General features: G+C 39.8%; 1 pseudogene; it reads left to right on the forward strand.

Moving 5' to 3' along the window:
* Positions 1 to 9,734: 9,734 nt before the first annotated feature.
* Positions 9,735 to 11,058, forward strand: LOC114634997 (annotated as a pseudogene).
* The last annotated feature ends 7,273 nt before the right edge of the window (positions 11,059 to 18,331 follow it).

Below are 18,331 nucleotides of genomic sequence, written 5' to 3' on the forward strand. Positions count from 1 at the left end.
TTTTTAAATTGACTTTTGTTCATGTCTGCTCTCAGAGACTTTTTACTAGGATATCTCACACTTCCTTCATAATAGATTTTTGTCTAGACTTGCTCCAGGCCTGTGTGCCTTTATTTTTGCCCAGATTTTTCTCCTGAATTTCTGGGATAGATGTTTCTTTCTGCATGTTTTCCTGGCATACTAACTATGATAGTTCATCCGGCCTACATGCTGAGTCTTTTCAACTAGCCTTTTAGACTGTCTTTTGTGCCTGGTGTGGTTGTCTCAAGTTTGCCACACCTCGTTTGGCCTAAGCTAGTCTCCCAGGCCATTCATCTTTCACTTATCCAGCATTTTTAGCCGACATTTTCCGTATCGTCTTTATACCTGGAAGTTTATTTGCGTATATTTTCCTTTTGGACTTTTGTCCCAACATTTTTGCCTGGTATTTTCATGTGGCATTTTTTTAACCAGTGATTTCCACATTTGTTTTTTGCCCAGATTTCCTCATAGCCTTTGATCATTTCAATTTTTCCCATATTTTTTTCCTGGATTTCTGACGTGACTTTTTTGCTCAGCATGTTTGCCTGGCATAATTACCAGGATGGTTCCCCCAGCTTTGGGCAGTACTTTATGCAAACATTCCCTCTCGGATTTTGTGGACATATTTTTCGCATTGATTTATTGCCTGAATTTTTTGGGCCAATACTTTCCCCCTGTATTTAGATTGGCACTCCCCTTCCCCTCCCTTGGACACACCACCCTACTTTCTTAGCACCTTTTCATTACAATTTGCAAAATATTAGTATTCCTATTCATTTTGCCCAGACCTTTTTCGTGGATTTTGGTCAGAAACCCATGCCCAGCGTTTTCGGGCTTCAGTTTCACCATGATTTTGCTTCAGCCTTGGAGCCCAGATTATTTACCTAGCCTTTGCTCCCAGCTCTAGTGATTATGATCGTGGCCTGAAGTTTTGTTCCGATATTTTCACCAAACCTTTTCATGCCACGTCTTTACAAGCATTTTTAAATGGGTTTTATGCTTGACTTCTTTTCCAAGATTGTGCTCTTAGCTTTTTGCTTGCGGTATTACCCATATTTTAGACACGGATTTCTGCACAAGCTTCTCACCTACCACTTAACTCAGTGTTTTTAACCAGGATTTTTTTTCCCAGTCAGGTAGATTTATTGAACGCATACTCCAAAACTGATTTATCAGGGATGCAGCCAGGATTCTGGATCCAAAAAACTGTGACCCCCCCCCCTCAGAATCAATTTTTATACAGAGAAAACAATGAGCAGGCATATTTGCAACATTTACAATATTTGCAACATATAGGCTATATAGACAAAGCAGCTCTGTCTGACCTTTAAGCTGATAGACTGGGTCTAGAGGGAAAGCGGCTATGAGATCTCCAAAGTTCATGAGGCTCCGTGACGAAGTTCAACAAGTTGTTTTGTCAGGGTAAGGAACAGTGGGTCAAGTTAAGCCTGGCGTTTTACCTTGCCTTTGCTGGCAACTCTTGTGCCCATAGTTTTTTCCTGAAAATTTTACCTGGATATCAGGCCTGCCTTCTTTGCTCAGCTCTTCACTCAAAAATTATCCCAAAAGTTTCACCCTGGGTTTATGCTGTCTTTTTTTTAAACCTAGATTATGCTTGCAGGATGTTTGTTGTTTGTTTGTTTGTAATTTTTGCCTGACACTGCTGGACCATTGGCTCACCCTGATTCTACAAGTCTTTTCTCACATTATTTTTTACTAGAAATATTTTACTCACCTCTGTGTCTTGATTTTTCTCCCAGGATATGGTCCTGGAATCTGTGCCTGTATCTTGCCCTGAATTTTTCCCCCTGAATTTTTCATCCGACATTTTCATACAGCCTATTCATGCAGCATTTTCTAACAGGAATTTTTCACTAGGCTTTGTGTTTGAATTTTTGCCAAGATTTTGATTCTGGGTTTTGTGCTTGTATTATATCTTCCTGAATTGTTCTTCTAGTTTGCTGGTGTGACATTTTCTACCATGCTTTTCACACAACATTATTATCATGAATTTGCACTGGCTTCTCCCCAAACCTTTCTCAATGGAGTTGCACGCAGTTATTCTGCTGTTACTATTATTTTTTTTTTTTACCTTATCTTTCTACTGGGTTTTTTGGCCATAATTGACCTCTAGCATTCCTCACCCTGCAATATCATCTGAATTACCCAACAATCTTTTATTGCAGGGTTTTCTTAGATCCCACTTGTGGTTTAATTAAGACATGGAGATGTCTACATAGTTTAAAGCTGTTGGCTTCTTGTTGAGGTACTCTCAGCTAGCTATCTAACTTAACCTTGGCCTCTATGACATCCCATCTCTCCACTTGGTTTTCACTGTCTGCTTACAGCTCCATTCCATCTTCCTTCTGCTCTCTTCATGTCTCCCTTTGTCTGCCTGCCCCCCCCCCTCTTTCCAGAAGTCACACTCCAGTATGTTCCGCCTCAGCTCTGGACCGTTAGCTCTCTATTACATAAAAGACACATTGCAATCTGAACCAATTGGCTGAAATACAGCACCAAGTCTATCTATCTCTTAGGTTGCCTTTAGGCATTGAGGGCTGCCCGACCTTCATCTTTGGAGCAGGTGAGGAAGGACAAGCATTTACATGTAGAAAACCAGTGATGGGCCATAGAAATGACAATTCCTCCAAACTCCTGCCAGCACTTAGCTCTCTGCTGGGACAGCAATCAACAATTGAAAATACAAGGACACACCTTCATACAAAGATGGTCACCCCAACATCTCCCCCTTTTAGTCTAAGAAATGGCTTTATCTTTAATATCAATAAACTATTCACAATAAAAACAGTTATGAGAACCATCAGGTAAGAATTGTATTCATATTACTCAGTCTATTGTATTTGGTAACCTTGGAGATGGTACCCCAGTATCTATCCTATCTTAGTGAGTCCAAAGTTCTATATCTAAATCATTTTCTTATCACTGTTTAAAGTTTCATATCCCCTAACCTTCATAACTTGCATTTACCAACCTTAAAATATCTTCTTTGACCCTAAAATATTTCCTTAGATCCTAAACAACTTAAACTTTTATGTCTTTAATCTTACAAACTTTATATCTCTTATATGAATTTTCTTTTTGAATCTGAAAACCAGGAAAACTGTAAAACCTTGACTATCGAGTATTCAACCCCATCAGAGACCTGAGAAGGATACATCTTACCTGAGTAAACAGGAAGTGCAGAGCAAGCATCTTCCGAGTCTATAAAAATGATGGAGACTACTGGCTACTTATATAGTTACCTAAGTTCCTCTATGTTGGTGGGGCGTCCATCTTCAGCCATCAGACCCAGAGATCTAACAGACTTTCCTGTTAAGCAGGAATTTTGAAGGACTGTCCTGCCTTGTCTTGGCAAAGTGGGGAAATTGACTTACCAATGACTTACCTGTCCACAGTTAGGACAGTGCGTTCTCAGCAGTTGAGGTGAAGGGTAATTTATAGCCCAGTGTCTAGCTTTGCCACATTTGAAGAAAACTCTAGGTCGAGGCTCTTTGGTGCCTATAATTTTTGAAGGAGAATAGGGGGTCCTGCCAAGAGCTGCTCTCTGTTACAAAAAGTCATTTTATTATCAAAACATTTTAAATGCCATATTCTTCAGATCTCTGAAGTGTTTCAGGAACACCTATGTAATGTAAAGTAAATCTAAATAGACAAACATTGTTTGTTTCTAGGTACTTACTTGCTGCATAACTTCGAAAACACTTATAGGAGACTAAATAAAGCTTATTTCTGTAATTAACTAAGCCAGTACCTAACCTGACTACAAGTTTGATCATTTATAGGTGACTGATGGCTAACTTGCACTTCTAAATTATCATTAACAATTTATAATAATAACTTTTATAAGACTAAAACTTTACATTAAATTTTAAATGAGTTGTGTATGTGTTGCCAAGGCCAGGCTCCCAAATAACAACTCAGAGGCTTACTTATAAATAAACGCCTAGGCCATAAGCTAGTCTAATTTCTCGACTAAGTCTCAAGTTATTATCCCATTTACTCTAACCTGAGTTCAGACACATGGCTGGTTTCTTCTCCTCACATTCACACAAGCGACTTCTTCTGAGTACAGATGGCAAATCCTCCCACGCCTGACTATCTTCCAGAGTTCCTCTTGCTCTCTCTGCCAGATGTTCCACCTTCTAATCCTGTCTCAACTCATTGGCCATCAGATTTTTATTGACAGTGATGTTTCCACACAGTACACAAGAGATTCTCTCTACATCTCCTCCTTTTAGTATAATCAAAGTCTCTTTCTATAACATCAATAAACTATATACAATAAGAACAAATATGAAAACTATCAAGTATAAGCCATCATCACAATGGCCAGTCCACATGATCTGGCAGATTTAGAGAAAGTACTCTATTATCTATCCTATCTTGGTGAGTTCAAAGTTGTTTACCTAAACCATCTTCTATCATAACTTACATTACTAATCTGAAAACATATTAGATCTTAAAACATTTTCTTAAATCCTAAATGACTTAAGCTTAACTGTGAGACTATAACTAGTCTGAAGGGGTCTTCAACCCCTTCAGAGAGAGACCTGAGAAGGATAAATATTACTTGAATAAACAGGAAGTGTAGAGCAAGCAGCTTCCAAAACTGGAGAAATGAAAGAGGTTTCTGGCTACCTGGTCAGTCACCCAAATTTTCTGTGAGTTGTTGGAGCATCATCTTTGGCCCAGAATATCTAACAGACTTTTCTGTGAAGCAGAAATATTAAAGGATTTGCCTACCTTGACCTTGTGTCTTAGTTAGGGTTTCCATTGCTGTGAAGAGAAACTATGACCAAAGCAACTTTTATAAAAGCAAACATTTAACTGGGGCTGGCTTAGAGTTTCAGAGGTTTAGTCCTTTATCATTATAGCAGGAAGCATGGCAGTGTACAGGTAGATATGATGCTGGAGGAGCCACGAGTTCTACATCTTCATTGAAAGGAAGACACTAGGAGTGCAGACTATATCCCAGACAGCTAGGAGGAGGGTCTGGAAGCCCACTCCAACATTAATACACTTCCTCCAACAAGGCCACACCTACTCCAGCAAGGCCACACCTCCTAATAGTACCACTCCCTTGGCCAAGCATATTCAAACCACCACAACCTTGCATAGCTTGGCAGTTGAATTCCCTGAATCCTGTCTGTCCAGTTTGTACAGCATACTGTCAGCAGTTGAAGCAAGGACAATTTCTTGTCAAATGGCTAGCTTTCCACATAGAAGCAAAATCCATACGGAGGTTCATTCTCTTCTTTGAAGTAAAATGGGGTTGCTGCAAGAAGCAGGCATGTCTCACTGTCAAGAAAGGCCTCTTACTAAGAAAACATCTATGCTAAACTAATAAAATATCTATGATATTCTGTAGATCTCTGAGATTTTGAAAACTATCTGTCCATAGTATATCTGGTGGTTGTTTCCTTTTTCATCTTTATGTGTCTTATTCCTATTCATTTTATATGATTTAAATTATATATACCTGCCCATGATTTTTCATACCCAGTATGTTTTCTCTTTTATTGTTTTCAAACTTAATACCTTACCAGTTCAGAAGTTTTGGGCTTTTCAGTGCCCCCACCCTGACCCTGCAGCTCCAGGAAAATGTTCCCTTTGCCCTTCTGTGCATTTGCAGGCTCCTCGGCCAGCATGTGTCTATGGTGGCTTGTTTGACCATCACCCTTAGCTCAGTCTAACAGGCTGCCCTTGCTGATTTTGGGGCTGGAGCCACTGTTTGCACTCCGACTTCTACCCACTCTGAAAAGGTGGCTCTGGGCCATAGTGTCTGCTGCCTTTTTTGGCTCTGGGCCATCGCAGGCTTTCCCCGGGGACACATGCTGGTTTCCTACGGGCCCAGGCTGCTCAGTCCTTCTGCTGTGCCCGAAGTGCATTAAAGTTCCAGCTTTAGGAGACCCTGGTGCAGCTCCACATCTGACAGCTACTTTAGCTCACAGGCCTCCGGTTAAAGGACCCGTGCCTGAGAAGTGCACTGAGACTTTTGGTTATCTCTCTTCTAAAGGGAACCATTTTCTGTCCATCCAGGAAACTGCTCTGTTCCCTGCTTTTCACCCAAGGCTTTTTCTCAGGCTCTAAGCTTAGATTTCTTGCTCCATATTCGATGCTCCATTTGTAACCTCAGGCTTTCCCACTTTTGCTCAGTTCCAAAATAACAACTCAGAGGCTTATTTATGAATAAATGCATAGGCCATAAACTAGGCTGGTTTCCTGACCAATTCTCACCTTATTATCTTATTTCCTTTAGCCTAAGTTCTGCCGCATGGCTGGTTTCTTCTCCTCAGATTCATACATCTGACCTCCTCCGAGTCCAGATGGGGAATCCTGTGCCTGACTCTCTTGCAGAGTTCCTCTCGTCTCTGCCAGGTGTTCCACCTTCTAATCCTGCCTCACCTCTTTGGCCATAAGATTTTTATTCACAAGTGATGATTCCACATAGACAAGAGATTCTGTCTACAAACGTGTACATAAGCTGTAAATAAGAGTTGAATCATATATACAGTACATTGTAACATAAGTAACCTTAAATTTCTATCACTATACAAAAATTTATACCAACCTAAAATGTTTGATATTTGTTGTTTTCTTTGTCTAAAAGGATACAACAACCACCTAAAGGATACAATCCACCTTTTTTATCCTATCAAGGAGATACAATAATTCATCTTTCTATGTTCTTTTTCATGGAGATACAACTATCCATCCTTCTTTGTCCTTTATCCTTTTAGCCCCCTCTTCCATCCCATAATGCTAGGTATGAGAGAAAGAAGGATGGGGAAGAGAGAAAAGGTGAAAGAGACAAAGAGATCCCTGAATCTAACCTCCTTCCTTTTGTTTCTTCCCTGACCATGACCAATGACTACTTGCAACTAACCCCCCTAAATGACAATAAACATCCAGAAGCCACTGAATAATGAATAACCACACAGTCAACCTCTCTGCAATGCAGATGCTGAGTTTTTTTTCCGAATTGTTTCCTGTTGTCAGGGGGTGATAGCATCTTTTGGGGACCCTAAAAAATTAGGATATTATCTAAGACCTGATAGAGTTGGCTGTTTCATTCACTGTCCAGGTTCTGTGGAATCATCTGGGGCTGGGAGAGAGCAGGGCTTAACTGACCTCCTAGCTGAAGTAATCTGTGAGGCTGGACTATCTGTTGCCAGTGTGCTACAAAGCTGTCCTGGATGAAAAATTTTGAGGAAACAGCCACTAAGGCATTCGGTAAGGTTGGATTACATAGGGCTAATTACTTTGTCTTCATTGATATCTGATCCTTTTGCTCTGGAAACACACAAACTTTTAAAAGTAGCATTGTAAGGACATTTCTGCTATAACATGTGTATGAAAGGTGTGGTGTGCACAAATCAGCTAAAAGTGATGCTCTGCTCTACGCTTGAGCAAGTGAAAAGCACCTGCCAATCTTTACAGATTCATTTGAACTGTAAATCCAAACTGTAATAGAGTAATATAAATTCCCAATCCAACCATATAAAGGACTGTATGCAATAATAAATCATGAGGATCCAGTAGCCAACAAGATTCACTGGCGACTGAAGAGATATTCATGGCTCAGCCAGTCTTTGAGCTGTTCCTACATAGGGGGACCAACTTTCGTGTCATCTGTTTTGTTATTCTTCTGTGTCTCTTCTTCTGCATCTTTCATGTCAGGAGTCAAGATTTTTGAGAAGTCTTCCACGGTCAAATCTAATCATTATTAACTTTGGAGAAATCCATAGCTTTTCATTTCCTGTAGAAATAAAAATGTACCTTATTCCCCAACACAGTACATTTCCTGATTTCCATTCTGAGGTTAACACATCCTTAAAGTATATAGGATGATTTAATTCAGCAGTGTTTTCAACAGCTGTACTATCTGCATCATTGACATTTTAAAAATTTAAAGTTAATAAAGCATTATGTAATCTATCTCTGGGAGATTTCATATCTCACTTTCCTTTTATGAGCATTTTCCTTTAAAGCACAGTTAGATCTTTCCACAATTAGTTTGACCTGTATGATTGTAAGGTGTGTCTACAGCATGTTTTATGTTGTAATATTTTAAAAATTGTTGCATTTTAGTGGATACACATGCCAAGCATTATTCGTTTTAATCTGTAAAGGTATCCCTAAGATAGCCATCACTTCTAATCAGACATGCAATTACAGAATCCGCTTTTTCAGAATTCAAGGCAGAAGTCCATTAGAATCCTAAATAGATATCAATTGTATGATGTACACACTTTAATTTTCCAATCTCTGCAAAAGTGAAATGTATCCATCTGCCAAACTTCACTCCTTTGGGTACCTTTCCAGTTACTTCTGGCAAGCAATGGAGCTTGATTATATAAAGAACAGGTAGAACATTTTTATATAATGTCCTTGGCTCATCACCAGGTTATAGAAAAAAATTTCTTTAAACTTCTAGTTACTTACATGATGCCTTTTATGAAAATTTGAAGCTTCTGATACATTTCCTATTAGTAATTAGTCCATCTCCCCATTTCCTGCTGCCAATTATCCTGGCAAGCCTGTATGAGAACAAATATGGGTTGTGTACAATAGATGATCTGTTTTGAATTACATATTGTAGATGTATAAATAACAAAGTTGGACAGAATCCAGCCCAGCATCACAGGGTAAACTGAGGAAGGTAGTGAGGAGAAAGGGGGATGTGGAATTAGCAACAGTGGGCAGTGAAAGCTGCTTTACCTTTGGCAATTCTTCTGTTAGTGATTACTTGATCAAATCTTCTTACTTTTGGCCATCTCTGCCTTCTTTAACTCTTTGCTATTCCACGGCCAAAAGTCACTGACTTCTGGCAACTAACTTCTGCTGATAGCAGCAGGAGATTAAGGAAAAAAAAGTTTAGTTAACTTGCTCTTTTCTCTCTGCCTCAAGGAGCCCTCACTAGCTAGGTGATTGGCTTGGAGTTCATTAGCTCATTGTGAACCAGAGAGAAGAGAAAAAAAAGAAGAGAAAAGGAGAGGAGAGGAGAGGAGAGGAAAGGAAAAGAAAAGAAAAGAAAGACATAAAAGAGAGAAAATACAAACAGTGACACACATACTGAATTAAGCAGAGAAGGAGTAAATCGCCTCTTCATTGTTGTTCTTAGTATTTATACTCTCTCAGGATAATTGATCACATGGTTTTCTAAGCACTTTTACATTTCACAAATTTATAGTAAGTTTAAGGCGATAGTTCATGTTACAGATTGATAAAGAGTTACAGCAGAATTATTTACATGTCTTTCCATTAAGACTAGTACCTGACTAAACATTCATTATCCATTACTAGCTCCATAAGTTCATTATAAGTTTAAGCAATAATTTTTTGTCATAAGTTAGCACAGTGCTGTCAAGAGACAAATCATCTGTCTAATGTCTCATTATTTTGAAATCTTGTGTAGATAGAGTAGTCTATCTATATTCTATAATATATCTTTAGACTTTGTTTTACCTGAGACAGTGCCTCAATCTTGAGCAGCTGTGTAGATACCTTTTGAATTAGCCAGGTTGAATCCAAGAATCTTGTGAAATTATTGTTACATCTACCCTGGAATCCACTAGGCTTCAATCTCAAGTCCATCTAATTGCCTTCTCATATCATTTATAGAAGTTTGAAAAAGTATTTGTTTTCTAGTATCTTAAGAATCTCTTCTAGAGCACCGGCGAGCGGCAGAGGCCGGCCGGGTGGCGGCCATGGACTGCTTCGTGTGGACCAGCGGCCTCCTGGAGATCAACGAGACCCTGGTGATCCAGCAGCGCGGGGTGCGCGTCTACGACGGCGAGGAGAAGATAAAATTTGATGCTGGGACTCTTCCTCTTAGTACACACCGGCTGATTTGGAGAGACCAGAAAAATAATGAGTGCTGCATGGCCATTCCCCTGTCTCAGATTGTTTTCATCGAGGAGCAGGCGGCTGGAATCGGGAAGAGCGCCAAAATCGTGGTCCATCTGCACCCAGCTCCTCCTAACAAAGAGCCCGGTCCAGTCCAGAGCAGTAAGAACTCCTACATCAAACTCTCCTTCAAAGAACATGGCCAGATTGAGTTTTACAGGCGTCTATCAGAGGAAATGACACAGAGAAGATGGGAGACGGTACCAGTTTCCCAGTCACTACAAACAAATAAAGGATCCCAGCCAGGAAGAGTACGAGCTGTTGGGATTGTAGGTATTGAGAGGAAACTTGAAGAAAAAAGAAAAGAAACCGACAAAAACATTTCTGAGGCCTTTGAAGACCTGAGCAAGCTGATGATCAAGGCTAAGGAAATGGTGGAGTTATCAAAATCAATCGCTAATAAAATTAAAGAAAAGCAAGGCGACGTCACAGAAGATGAGACCATCAGGTTTAAGTCGTACTTGCTGAGTATGGGAATAGCCAACCCTGTTACCAGGGAAACCTATGGCTCAGGCACACAGTACCACATGCAGCTGGCCAAACAGCTGGCTGGGATATTACAGGCACCTTTGGAGGAACGTGGGGGGATAATGTCACTCACAGAGGTGTACTGTTTAGTGAACCGGCCCCGAGGAATGGAGTTGCTCTCACCAGAAGATCTAGTAAATGCATGCAAGATGCTGGAAGCACTGAAATTGCCTATCAGGCTCCGGGTGTTTGACAGTGGTGTCATGGTCATTGAGCTTCAGACGCACAAGGAAGAGGAAATGGTGGCCTCGGCCCTGGAGACAGTTTCAGAAAGGGGATCCTTAACTTCCGAAGAGTTTGCCAAACTTGTGGGAATGTCTGTCCTTCTGGCTAAAGAAAGGCTGCTTCTTGCAGAGAAGATGGGCCACCTTTGCCGAGATGACTCCGTGGAAGGCTTGCGGTTTTATCCAAATTTATTTATGACACAGAACTAAGAATTTTGTACCTGAAATATTTTTTTGTCAACGTGCTTGCATTTTGCCAAGGTCTCATGACGTTGAGCTAAGAGATAAACCCAAAAAAACCAAGAATTTGTTAGAACTTCACAGTATAATATAAAACTCTGAATCTCTCCCAAAACATGGTCTCAGAAACTTATTTAGGGTACACATAGGAAAATACATAAAAATGAATATGCATTTAAAGTCATGCTATAGCTGTGTAGAACTCCTGGGAAATAACTTGAAACCTGGTGGATATTAATTTGATCCTGAGTTCAGGTCCTTGGAGGAAGAAAAAGTCAAGTTGCATGTTTGGATAGATCAGGTAGTCATTTTGCCATGACTACGCCTCACCGAATTGTAAATGTTTTCCTCTGCATCTAATGTGCCCATCTTTGGGGCAGGCATGAAGGAAGGGGGCAGCTACACTGTGGTTTAAGAACCAACAGCACTGAAATAAAAAAAAAAAAATCAAGCTGCAGAAAGCCGTATCAGGCTCTTCTTGGAGGCATTGGAAGCAGATTTAGGCATGCCTCTACCAGATCAAATAAAATATCTTTGGAAAAGGAGAGGGCTGGCCTAGGATGCAGAGGCCTTGGGCTTTCGACCTACCACCCCTGGGGAAGGAGGGGGTAAGGAAATGTTATGCATTTACTCCTCAGGTTCTTTTTAGTTTTTAAGCGATAATTTCATGAATAGCATTTTTAAAGTCTACAGGAGTATCATTTTATTTACGAAATGTGGACTTTGAAACGGAAGTAAAGAGCTGTATAGACAAGCCCCGAGTTGTAATCCCAGTAGGAGAGTTGGAAAGTTCTGGTTCTGGAAGGGCATGAAGTGCATAGGACCTTAGGAACGTATGTGAAGCTAAGCTGTGAGATAGGAAAAGGTTAGCAGATCTCCTTTCTCTTCTCACAGGAAGTCTCAGTACTCAGCCAGAAGCATATTCCTATCATAGGCCAGCCATGTTCCTTTCTTCTGTGCCCTCCATGCCATCCGTTGCTGATAACAGAACCTGGCTAGCACCACCTCCAGATTGCTGGAGCTTTAAGTAGGTTGCCCGACTTCATATGTATAGCATGGTGACATTACCTCAAACTCAGAGCCTGTAGGACAGAAGGTGACCGCCTTTTGGAGACTGAGCTGGAAGTGGGAAGGCGGTAATAGTGTGGCCTTGGAACCACAGGGAGGGACTTGCAGGCATACTCCCTGGGAGTTTGAGGATACTCTGGACGGAGTGGAGGCTACTGCAGATGACCTGTGGAGACGTACCAGTGTCCTCAGCTGCAAACCAGGGAGCTCCACCTTGACACCTGCCTGGAAAGTGACTGTTGCTGCCTCTGTTCTCCAGTGTCATGAGACCGCTGTGGCCATGGCTGCCTTCTTAGTGTGGGTTTTCCAGTCTGTCATTGATGGTGGTGACGTTAGATCTCCCCTAATCACCTCATTCTTTATCTCAGGGTTACTTGAGGGTTAACTCAGAGTTGGCTACCCAAATCTTCTAGGGATTGGGTAGACCAGTGTCGGTTTATTAGTGTGTCTCGACTCTCTCTGGGATGCACATAGTCCATCACATGGGCCTGATGCTCACACACACACACACACACATACACGAACTCACCTTGTCAAACTAAGGTTCTTCAAATCCACAGGTCACTGATAACCTGTTTTAGCACTTGGACTGGTTGTTGAGTTGTAGGGGCTACTGGATCTAGCTCTAATGGTTTGGCATCACCACAGTAAGCATACTACATCTGTTTATTCAGTGTGACAGGAGATTAACAAAAATGGAGCAGTCTGATTTGTAGAATGTGGAAAAAAGATGAAGTGACATAAACATACTTTGAAAAAGTCACATTGATTAAAAAGAAGAAGGAGGAGGAGGAGGAGGAGAAGGAGAAGAAGAAGGAGAAGAAACAAACATTGTTTGGGTTTGTTGTTGTTGTTGTGTTGTTTTTAAATCACTGTTTTTGGACCTCGGTTTATCCCTTGGCTTTTCTTTTCTTGCCCAGTGTGTCACTGTGGTCCTTTGGTACTGGCTGTGTTTAAATACAAACCATTCAAGCCCTGGGTGGACAAATGTCCTGCTCTTGGTGCTCATCACTGTCACTTTTGTTTTCCTGACTTTGCTCTTAGGAGCATGGGTATGTAAGTGTATGATAACGAATAGTTTAGGCACTGTCAAGAAAATGAATTTATGCTGTATAACTGAAGGCTGTTGTCAGGGTTAGATGATTCGTATTGATGTATACACAGTAAAATTATTGTAAAATTTTAAACTGATTTTCTTAACTTGATGTTCTTTTTAAAATTTCTGTAAAATACATGAAAGTGATAAATGTTTAGTCACAAAAAAAAAAAAAAAGAATCTCTTCTAACATTGGATTGATTTCTAGACCAGTACACAATTGAGTAAAAATAACTGGTCACATTTAAGAAAAATATAAGAGTCAATATAAATTCTCTTTTTGATTCTCTGTTCCACGAGATCTAAAAACTTGAGGCAAGGCAGCTTGTCCCATCAGGGGTATAGGTAAGCAAAGATGAGTCAGGAACATATGCCCAATACAGCTTCCAGTCACCATTGTCAGGGCACGCAGCAAGCTCACAGGTCAGCATCATTCTTTGTCCCAGCATCAGCATGTCTCACCTATCACTCTAGCAGCCGCTATGCAACTTCATCATCCTGCAGAAAAAACACAAACATGCCTTCTTCCCCATATGAAATACCTGATTGGGATCATACCATATACCAGGAAGTGGATCCTTTCCTTTCACCTATGCATAAGTATGCCTAGTTGTAGAGTGCCAGAGACACTCAGCAGAAAGTTCTTTGGCATCCAAACTTTTTGTAAAAACTTAAAATAAAAAGAAGATGATTTAAATAAGTTTGTGGTGTATGGGGATATACCTCCCCCTTTTTTATTTTATAAAGATATTGTTTTAAAGTTCCATGGGTCCCTTCCACAGTCCCTTGTCCTTGACAAATATAAGAATCCCAGTAATACGGATAATATTAAATTGCTGCCAGAAAGTCCAATATTGGAAATAACAGTCTTCATTTGGAAGGCTGGTTCTGAACATTTTCAGAGACATATTTGGAAGTTAGCTGCAGTTCTTTATGGTGTTATGTTAGCAAGAGATAAAGTTGGGTCAGGATCTGGATTTCAAACAAGTGTTAGCACATGTGTTAAGACTCTTTTAATTGCTTTTGTTTCTTCTACAGTATTTGATGTAAGTTGCATTGATTGTACACTTTCTAATTATGTTAGTGTGTTGAAATCCAGCATGTCAGTTATGGAGGTCTATCAACCAGCTTTTATTTTATTGTCCTGAGTATCACTGAACCTTGGTATTCTAAAAAATAGCCTGCAAGTTCTGGATGAAATGAGTCAGTCTTTAAGCAGAAGCAAGAGGGTAGTGGGCTTGATTATTGCTGGTATAACAGCTTTAATTTCATTAATTGCTAGCACCTGCTTCTGCAGTTGCTTTGACACAAGAAGACAGATACCCTTGTTAATCATTTAGCAAAAAAATGTTACTAATGTGTTGAATATATAAGAGGATTTAGATAGGCATTTGGAACAATGGATTGATGCTCTTTCTCCTATTCAAATTATTGGAAGGAGGTTCAGAGTTTAAGAGTAAGAAGCCATCTCGAGTGTCATGCCAAATACCATTGGATTCATGTTAGTTCTAAAATTTACAGTGGTAGTCATTATAATTAGGAAAAAGTTTAAAGACCCTAGCAGTGTATTTGACATAATTCTAACACCTCTCTGGATGTTTTAACTTTGGATAGTGAGCTTATGAATTTCAAGAATGTTATTCTGTTGAGTGTTGATGTGGCAGATACTGCTGATAAAATTACTCTTGACTTGAGGTCAGTATTTCTATTTTGGCCAAGTTTCAAGAATGGCATATATAGCTTTATCATGCTAGCCCTTTTTGTCCTGGGAATACTTTTATTCCTGCCCATCATGTTAAAGCTTGTCTTTAACAACATCAACATGTTGGCAACCAAAGTACATGGCTTGAACCTGAAAATGGACCCCCAGACAGAGTTATTAAATTAACAGGCTGGAAAGCCAAGGACAGTTAAGATTCTGCACAGAGCCTTACCAACCTAAGACATAAGTGCACTGCTTTCAATAATGCATATTCCATTACGGGTAAGGAAGACATTCTTGTCATAATGATCTAAGACAAGCTCAGTCTTGTTTATGAAATTTAAAAAGGGGAAGAGACAGAGAGCTTTTGGGGTTGCTTGGCAAGAATCTGACCTGGGCCAAGGACAGGGAAATGGATTTCTTGGCATGAATATGACATTGGCCAAGGACAAGGAAGTAGACTTTAGGCAGGAATCTGACATTAGGCTAGATTAAAGAAGTAATTTCAAGCAGGAATCTAAATCTTTGGCTAGAACAAAGAAGTAATTTCAGGCAGGAATCTAAATTTTAGGCTAGAACAAGGAAGTAGGCTTCAGACATAAAAAAGACTTTGGGCTAGGACAGAGAAATAGGATCAGATAGTTTGGTCATTCTGATAAGCTCTTAGAAACAGTGATCATAGGAGTGTTCACAGAATTTTGTTTATTGCTTTGCTTGTTCTTTGACTATTTGTGTTTATTGTCTTGCTTGTTCCTTGACTATTTGCATCTATTGTATTCTGTTAACCTAGAACTGACCTGAATACTTGCATGTAATTCAAATAGTATAAAAGCAAAAAGGAGGAGTGGGGATGGGATAGGGGGTTTTCTAGGGAGGGGAAATGGGGAAAGGGGATGGCATCTGAAATGTAAATAAATAAAATATCCAATAAAAACAGAATCTCTTCTTGTTCTCTCCATCTGAGTAGTTAGGCTTACAGCAGTGCTGTATGTCGTGTCAGGCATCACATCATCTAGAACAATCTCTTCTTAGCTGACAGAATGAATGGCTCTTGTTTTCTGACGAGCCCCAAGCAAAGCCCCTTAGGCTGTTTTCTGATTTCAGGGAATTACCTCATATATCTCTGAATGATATACAGCCATTATACGTATGTGGGCTCTTTCCATATTTTTTACATATCCCAGGAAACTTTCTCTCTGGATTATAAGAAAATAATGTATTAGAAAAATATACTGCTTAGGGACTGTTTGTCTAGAGTCCCTTAGGAAATGACCTGGTTTTGCATGGCCAAAGCACCTGACATGTGGAGCTCTCATACTTTCAGGAATTGTGCTATCCTATCGTAAAGGAACTGTAAGTATTAGATTCAATATCCATAGTGTTTTAATCTATTCATAAGTAGACAAGGATCTGCCCTTTAAAGGTCTAATAGCCTTTTTACATTCAGCATTAGCATTCTTGAAAGCTAAAGACTCAATTAATTTTTTTCTTGCAAATGGATCCAATATTATTTTATTTACAGCCAAAGTTAATCTTTGTAAAAAAAAAAATCAAGAAAAGATTTGTCTGAGCCCTGAGTTACTTTTGTAAATGATTCAGATAGTTTTCCTTGTTGTTTAACCTTGTTCCAAGCATTTAAACTACTGTACAACATTGCTCTGAGGTGGCATCTGTATTTGTAAATCATCATACTGACCTTCATCTAGCAACTGATCCTTGACAATATTAATACCTCCAGTTCTTTTACATTGCTGCATAGCTGAAGCCTCTTCTCCATGCCAGTTCAGTGACTGTAGTTGAGGTCCAGCCTAAGATAGCTGATACTAAATCTTTCCAATCTTTCAGAATTGTATGACTTTTGTGTGTCCCAATTATTAAGTATTTGTTTCACGTAAGGTGAATGCATGCTATAAATTACCATTGCTTCTTTATACCTTTTGAGATCTAGCTTATCTGTCAGCTGCCACCCAAATTCTTCATAGCCTTGTGGGTTTCTCTCACCTGGAGCTAATTGTCTTACTGTAGCAAGACAAAATATTGTAGGTCTTCTAATGGGCCTAGACTACCATCTGATAACCCCATCACAAGGTGGCGACATGAGCTTTTATGCCTTTATTTTTGCATGATTTTTTTTCTCCGGAATTTCTGGGCTGGACTGTTCTTTCAGCAAAAGTTTATCTGGCATATTTAATAGGATATTTCATCTGTCCTATGTGGCATTTCTTTTCAATTAGACTTTTGTCATGGTTTTGTGCCCCCATGTTCATCCCCTAAATTTTCCCATAGCTTGTTTGGCCTGACCCAGGACTTCCACCTGGCATTTTAGCTACAGCTTTTATTTGAGATTCTCATCTCACACTTGTGCCAGGAGCTTTCCACTAGCCTTTACTCCCCACCTTCATTTTCTTAGTTTTTTGTATGATACTTTTTCCCCTTGGTTTCTCCCCTAACCTTTCACATGGTAGTTTCACCTGGTATTTAAATCAGTAGTTTTCACCTTAGCTCTTGTCCAGATATCCTTGTAGACTTTTGTAATTTCATTTTTCCCATATTTTTCACCTAGATTTCCCATCTAGATTTTCCTGACCTTTTTGCCCAACATTTTCACCTAGTACATTTACCAGGATATTTGATCCAGCTTTGTGACTCCTGAGAGCTGGGATTAAAGGCATGAGACACCAGTGCCTGGCTTTCACCTGGAATTTTTAACAGTGATTTTCACCTTAGCTTTTGGCCAGATTTCCTCCTAATCTTTCATTCCATAAAATTTCCCCATATTTTTCTTCAATATTTTCCCCTGAATTTTGCCCAGCATTTTCACCTGGCATAGTTACCAGAATCCAGCTCTGTGTAGTGCAGAACATTTTGCCAAGATTTTCTCCCTGATATTGTGTGCATATATGTATATATGGCTTGGATTGATTGCCTGACATTTTGAGCCAACATCTTCACTCAGTAATTAAACTGGTATTTTAACCAGGATACAGCACTCGCCTTTCTGTTGTACTTTTTGTTTAGAATTTGCACAAATATTGTTTCCATAATTTTCTCTCCGATTTTTCTTTTGGACTGTTGGCAGTGAATTTACTCCCAGCATTTTTCTTCTGCATTTTCAACACAAATTCTCATCAGCCTATGCCCAGATCTTTCCACTAGCCTTTCCTCCTGGCTCTAGTGCCTGGATTTGTGTTCTTATATTTTCACTAAACCGTTTCATACAACATTTTCCCCGTCAACTCTTACCAGGACTTTTGCTTTACTTTCTGCAAAGATTTTGCTCCCAGCTCTTTTGCCTATGTTTTTATCCATGTTCAGACATGGATATCCACACAGGCTTTCCACATAGCATTTAGTTAACCCAGCATTTTGACTATGGTTTTTCAAGTTTTAGAGCCTGGAGTTTTTTTCCTAGCCTTTGATCACACCCTTTTTCTCCCCGAATATATTAGTTTTTTATTGTCCCCAAAGAGCCCAAATTGTACTTGTGATCAGGATCTTGTTTCTGGAGCTAGGAAACAGGCC

The sequence above is a fragment of the Grammomys surdaster genome, unplaced genomic scaffold (assembly GCF_004785775.1).
Source record: "Grammomys surdaster isolate TR1022 unplaced genomic scaffold, NIH_TR_1.0 1162, whole genome shotgun sequence".
In the NCBI taxonomy this organism is placed as follows: domain Eukaryota; kingdom Metazoa; phylum Chordata; class Mammalia; order Rodentia; family Muridae; genus Grammomys; species Grammomys surdaster.